Source organism: Monodon monoceros, unplaced genomic scaffold (genome assembly GCF_005190385.1).
Source record: "Monodon monoceros isolate NGI ecotype Baffin Bay Population unplaced genomic scaffold, NGI_Narwhal_1 Super_Scaffold_21, whole genome shotgun sequence".
Classification (NCBI taxonomy): domain Eukaryota; kingdom Metazoa; phylum Chordata; class Mammalia; order Artiodactyla; family Monodontidae; genus Monodon; species Monodon monoceros.
The window spans coordinates 3814040-3820831 of record NW_021703778.1 but is presented as its reverse complement, the minus strand read 5'-3'; the positions used below and the strand labels follow the sequence as shown (position 1 = coordinate 3820831).

The 6792-nt window shown below is 42.8% G+C and overlaps 1 long non-coding RNA gene across 1 annotated transcript in view; it reads right to left on the bottom strand.

Annotated features, from left to right (window-relative positions):
* Positions 1-4459: 4459 nt before the first annotated feature.
* LOC114904832 overlaps positions 4460-6792 on the bottom strand; it is an 11183-nt gene continuing 8850 nt past the window's right edge. The window contains exon 2 of the long non-coding RNA XR_003796042.1: positions 4460-5226. This is a non-coding gene — a long non-coding RNA (uncharacterized LOC114904832). The remainder of the gene's footprint in view (positions 5227-6792) is intronic.

The following is a 6792-nucleotide window of genomic DNA, read 5'->3' as shown; positions in this document are numbered from 1 at the left end:
TGGGACAGACAGTGGAAGAACACACCCCTCCTCAGGTACTAGAAAATTCGGTCCACATTGAATTTACTGAATATCTGTCACAATACCGTAGCACAGGTATTGTGCTAAGCCTAAAACCAGAGTAGGGAACAAGGCAGTCATCGCTTTCCCAGAGCTCAAGGCAAAGACCGACATTAAATAATCGAAGGCCTGGGAAGTGCCCTAAGAGGTGCAGGGTTCCACGGGAGCTCGTGGTCACAGTCAGCAGAACCCAGGTGAATTCAGCATAGGCTGTCGAGATGGGTGGTGGCCCTCAGCAATAAGGAAGACAGAGCAAGTGTTACTCAAAAATACACCGAGGCATGTGGGGACTCTTTCTTCTGGAAGTCCTGGCAACCCAGGGACGAGAGCTTGCACACTTTTGCACACGAGGGGGTGGACCTCTGCCTGACAACGTGCAGCCTCCTGGCGCTGGGGCACTACCCGCTGGAAGCTCATGCTTCTCTCCCCCTTTCCACCGACTCGTAGCACCAAACTGAGCCTCCGCCGGTGGGGAGAGAGCAGGCTTCTTCCAGCTACCGCATGAACCCCAGTGGTCCACACCCACATCAGGACTTATAACTAGTACGGCCTGTATATTTGCACCTCAGGGCACAAACGAGAAATAAACTTCCCTCTCCTCACTCTGTCTCTCTTTCTCTCATTTTTCTCTCTCCTGCTAGTTTAGCTCAAAGTCCGGCAACTTCTCCTTTTTTTTAAGTAAGTAAATAGCTCAATGTTTACTTGCCTTCTCCCTCATGTGTCTAAAGGAAATGATAATATAGCCCTTCATTTTTCTCGCCATGAGTGATGTTTGCTGGAAGCCGGATACTAGTGTTAGTGGGGGGCTGCACGGAAGGAATCTGCTGGGACCTCTCAGTGCAAAAGGAAGAAAGACCCCCATTTCTCCTGGAAAAGTAAAATACGCCTCTTTATCTCATCTAAGAGTTGTTTTTCTGTGACTGTGTTTCTTGGAATCCTGCCAATATTCACTTTGTTGTCTTTTTAAGACTGTATGATTTTGGAACTCGATTCACGTTAGAAACACTACTTGCTCGCAGTGCATAGATTACCTTTTTTGAAATAATTTCAGATTTATAGAAAATGTGACATTCTACTGTAAGGAAAAGCTTTCCTTCTCCCTACATATTTATGTGTTTACCTCTGTGTGGATATGTGGATTCCTATTTTACTTAATGTGTTGTCATCTGTTACTACCACTACTTAACTTTGATGCTTAAAATGATCCAGATTTGGCCAGTGGGGATCCCTTCAAGCTGGCTTCTGTTCTTTGACGAGTGTCCGTGATTCCTTGAGCACTTCCTTACTTTCCTGAGAGCCACAATCATCTTGTACTTCCTCTGCTTCAACCCTGAGGCCAACCATTTCCAACAAGTCCTGGTTCCTTTTAGTGGATGTTGATATTTGGAAACCAAGATCTGGGCACTCAGAACGTTTATTTCTACTGGGCTGTCGTTTGTAAACCTCTCAGAGACTCGAGCTAGGAAATATATGCATGTGTGCACACAGACCCACAAACATACAGACTCCACAGACAGCTATGTTTCCCTACCTCTCAGTGTGTCTATTTTTTAAACTCATTAGTTTACACACCAGTGCTTTCAGTTCCAATCCAGCACCTCGGGGTTCTCTTCAGCCTCTCTCCTTCCATATTTTTTTTAAATTAATTTATTTATTTATCGGCTGCATTGGGTCTTCGTTGCTGTGTGCAGGCTTTCTCTAGTTGCAGTGAGTGGGGGCCACTCTTTGTTGCGGTGTGCGGGCCTCTCACTGCAGTGGCCTCTCCCGTTGTGGAGCACAGGCTCTAGGCATGTGGGCTTCAGTAGTTGTGGCTCACAGGCTCTAGAGCTCAGGCTCAGTAGCTGTGGCTCACGGGCTTAGTTGCTCCGCAGCATGTGGGCTCTTCCCGGACCAGGGCCCGAACCCGTGTCCCCTGCATTGGCAGGTGGATTCTTAATCACTGCGCCACCAGCGAAGTCCCTCTCCTTCCATATTTGTCAGTCCCTTCTCCAACAGTGAGAAACGGTGTGTATTTATTTGCTCAATGTCCCTGTGTGTAATTGATCTGTCTACCATGCCAGCTACCCCCTCAGCCTCCAGGGACTCCATGAGGGAGGAGAATGGGTAGAAAGGGTGACAGAATTGGAAGGAAGGAACGAATGGACGAATGAAAGAACAAATGAACAAACAAACAAAAGAAGGAGGGAAGGAAGGAAGGGAGGGAGAGAGGGAGGGAGAAAGGCACTAATTCCATCTAAAGGCTTCTCACCTACAGATCGTTCAAAAAAAAACCAAGGCTTACTCAAAGGGAAGGGTTCAATACTGTTTCCCAACACCAAATAGGAAGAGAAATGGAGAGTCAACTGTCTGTGCTTCTTGCAGCAACACAAAGCTTCTGTTCACTACAGTCTCAAGGAGAACTATGGAGGCTCTTCTACAGACAATGAGATTATGGTTGAGGATGCTGTTGCCGCTGCCACCGCAGTGTCCCCATTTGGGCTCCACAGTTACATATCTCCTAACTCATACTCACGTGCTCGTCCGTGATCAACCACCCTGCCACCGTAGCTATGTTAAAAGAAGCCTACACAAGAGGCCAAGAACAATGCTTCCCCACTGAAGCTTTTCTAACGAAAGCTCAGGCTCTTGGAGACCAAATATAAAGACAAGAATACCTTTAAAAAGGGTTGTCAGGCCCTCACCCTCCCTAGGAAAGGTCTTGGTGTTCTTTTTAGACATAAATAGTGATAGTTTCTGACTTTTTCAGGGTAGTGATGATGTATAACAGGCTCTGCAATTTACAAAATTCTAAAGGTCGCATAACTGCATTTGAGGAAAGGTAGGATATTACCTTATAGACATGTGTGGAGTATGAATATTTGACTATGCTTGGAAGACCTCAGCAGAATTCCAATATATGAATAATATTCTTTACTTCCTCTTAGACAGAGAGGACTTAGCAAATCCTGATGATAATCTGGATCCCTCCTAGGCTCACATCTAATCTTTCATCTAAGCCTTCCTCAAACAATATCTTATCTAAGCTAACTTTTAGAAGCGTTTCTTTAAAGTCCCGAAGTCAAATTTCTGGGCCAAGTCTATCTAGTAAGTGATCAAAATGGTGCCCATCTGTCCACCAACAGCAGAATTGATAAGTAAATTGTGATCGATTCCAGAGTGGAATATTATTCAGCAATGAATAATGCAACAACGCGAATGAATCTCACAAACATAACCAAACGTGAAAGTATACATTGTATGATTCGGTTTACATAAAGTTCAAACATAGACAAAACCAGTCTTTGGTGTTAGAAGTAAGGATAGTAGTTACTTGTCGAGGAGTAACTGAAAGAGGTTGTAATGAGGATTTCCAGAATTCTAATAATATCTTATTTCTTCATCTGTGTCTTGTTCATTTTTTAAAATTTCATCAAGATATACTGTTAAATTTATATATATATATATATATATATATATATTTTTTTTTTAGTAGGTATGTTAAATTCAGTAAAGTAAGTATGACTCAAAAGACTCCTTGAGTGAAACACCATCGATCCTTAAGGGTATCTACAAGTTTTGAGGGACAAAAGACCATTCATAGGTCACTTGCTAACATATCCAGGAAAAGTCAGAATTCTTTATGTCCCCGGCTATGGCAGTGGTCTTTTCATCTGTCCCAATGTCAGCTTACCGCAGAAAGCCTTAGCTTTATATATTTGAATCAGATACCTCTGATACCAAGTGGCTACCATTCTGCGGCTAGAGCACTTTTGGAGGTGAGGGACCTCCATGCTTATACGCATATTTTTGAGAAAACTGACCCAAGTCAAATTTGCTGTTATGTGATTAAAAGCCCCCTGCTCACCCCAAGGATGTGGTGACACCCAATGATGACAGGTGGACACCACCAGAAGGCAGGAAAAGTCAACTGTCTTCTTTAAAATGTTGAACCTTAGATTAAATTCAATCGTACTGAGATCCTGAGCTCGTATCCCATCTTTTAGTCTTACATAGCAGATACTTTTGAAAGCCTCCCATTCCCCAAGAGATTCTTTGCCCCTTCAAAATGATGTGAGCCTGCAACCACACTTATAGCTATGGGACCTAAACTGGTGGGGGACATTTGGATTTTTGTCACTTTGGAGAAGGGGAAAAAGAAAAATGAGATTTCTTTCTTTATCTCGTCCTTTGTCACAGGATGCAAAAAATGTTAATCACAGAAAAGTTTTTGAACGCTCACTTAGCTTTCTAGGAAGCAATTTAATCTTAAGGTAACATGTACATAACTGTTCCCTAGATCCACACTTAATGGAGTTATGTGGCTGCTGATATATTCACAGCAGCACTGCTCTGTAATAAAGTACTCAAGGTTGATGGCTTATTCTTATCATTATTATCGTCACATTTATTTACACCCAGATTTTTTTTTTTTTTTTTTTGGCTGGGCGGCACGCAGGATCTTCGTTCCCTGACCAGGGATCGAACCCGTGCCCCCTGCAGTGGAAGCGCGGAATCTTAACCACTGGACCGCCAGGGAAGTCCCCACACCCAGATCTTGCTCAACTGATTTAAAGAGACTTTCTAACGTTTTTTCACTGCTACTATGTCATCTTTGCAGCTCTTTTTCCATTCATAATTATTTGTAAACATGCCTTATTCTCAGCCCAATTCATAGAATTGCTATAATATCTAACTAGCAATTTTCATTTGTTCTCCATTTATTTCTTCCAAAATAAATCACAAGTTGCCTCTTCCATGGCAAGTTATCCAAGGTTTAACCAAGTTATATTCCTTCATTCTTGGCAGCGCAGCCCTTGAATGAATATGTCTGAAACTCATTCCCAATTGCATTTTAATCAGGGCTCTCATAAAACAATCCCTATATTTGGGCAATAGATGATTTATTTGAACTTCCTTGAATAGAAAATTATATTTCGAATGGTACTATGATCTGCGTACATTTCCTAAGAGACTTCCTGGCCTCTCTTTGCTCATCCAGTGATCAATAATATGCACAAGTGTAGCTACCACCTAAGCAACCCAGGTAGTATTTTATAAGCCTATAAAAAAAAAGTAAAGAGGGACTTCCCTGGCGGTCCAGTGGTTAGGGCTCCACACTTCCACTTCAGGGGGCACGGGTTCGATCCCTGGTGGGGGAAATAAGATCCGGCATGCTGCATGACGAGGCTAGGAAAAAAAAAAAAAGAGAGAGAGAAAGAAACCCTTCAGGATGTGTGTATATTTCCAAAATCAATAGATGAATGTGAAATGAAGCAGAATTTTGCTTAGGAATCAGGACTTCTCATTTTTCCACCAAGAACATGTATTATCCTTCTTTCTTCCACTTTTAATGTCTCCACTGCTGTGATTCCTCTCCTCATCTGAACAGCTTCTAAGCCCTTTGTTCTAAACTGACACTGTTTTTGCATTTCTCTACTGGTCTTACTACTCAGAATCTGCAAGTAGGGTTCACCAAACGTGGTATCCTCTGGACTCAGCTCTGTGTCAGCTGCCGATGCACCCTTGTGGTTTCAAACCTCTCCTGGCCCCTTCCCTCCATAGCCTCATGCCCTACAGTCTCCAGTTACTTCTTGCAACTGGCAAAGGGAACTCTCTCTGCTTTTCTTCACAGATAATGGCCTGTGATGAAAAAGGCAAGTGGTTTTGAAGCTTTTTCAAATGGGGAAAGCGGTGGCACAGAAAGTTATAGTGCTTGCATACTGTTCAATAGTTTACGTAGTAGTTTATGTGACAGTTAGAAATAAACAACAGGCCTCCTAATTCCTAATCCCTGTGTCTGCAAAGAATTTAATAGTATTGTTTTATTGTCATTATATTTAGTTTTAAGATAATCTTCTATCATAGTAAGTGAAACTGTTCTCTCATTAATGGTGGCAACATAAAGTCTCCCTTTAAAATAACATATTTAAGTAAAACTATCGTTTAAGAACATTGAAATATATGATAGTAAAGATGATATGAGGATATGGCAAAAAACTGACAATCAAATGACTGAAGTCTGTGAAACCTCACTCTCTGGGAAACGCTATAGAGACTGGTGTATAATTATGGCTGGGCTATTGAGATTCCACTGGCATTTACTCTGTTCTCTAATGGTACTTCCTGTGCCTCCTTGTGATTTAGATCTAGGTCACAATGGCAAGAGCCAATCCTACACTTTCTGTTCTGCCTTAATCCAGCCAAGGGCTTGACTTCACCACCCTCCGTCGCTGGCTGGCGATTAGAGAAGAAATCCTATCACAGGTTTGCAACGGCCAGGGAATACACTGACAGGGGCCGAACTGGGTGACAGACTTCAAGCCCTGAAAATTAACCCTAATAAAGAAACAGGCAAGTTGGCCAGGATCAGGGAGCATAGATTTACATGCCACCTCACCCTTGGAACCCCAGTCTCTGAGTTTCCCTCTTTTCTGGCTCTTTCTAGAAGGTGTCCTGGGCAAGTGTACAACAGTGACAAAAAGAGCAGTGCTCTGGGAAACCCTGAAAGTTCACTAAGGCTACTATAAGTTGGGGACCATCTTTGCTGGATATTTGTGTTACTGCTGTCATAGCAAGTATTAATCGAACTAAAAAATTATAAATAGCTTATTTAAATGGCAGATACTTGGAATGGTCATTTTGTTCTTGGCAAAAGCCATAAGAGGAAAAGCCCTACGGCGGAGGGGCAGGGGTAGGGGAGGGGCGCGGGGGGCACAGAGGTGGGGGAGATGGATATAAAGATCTGGCTGTAGA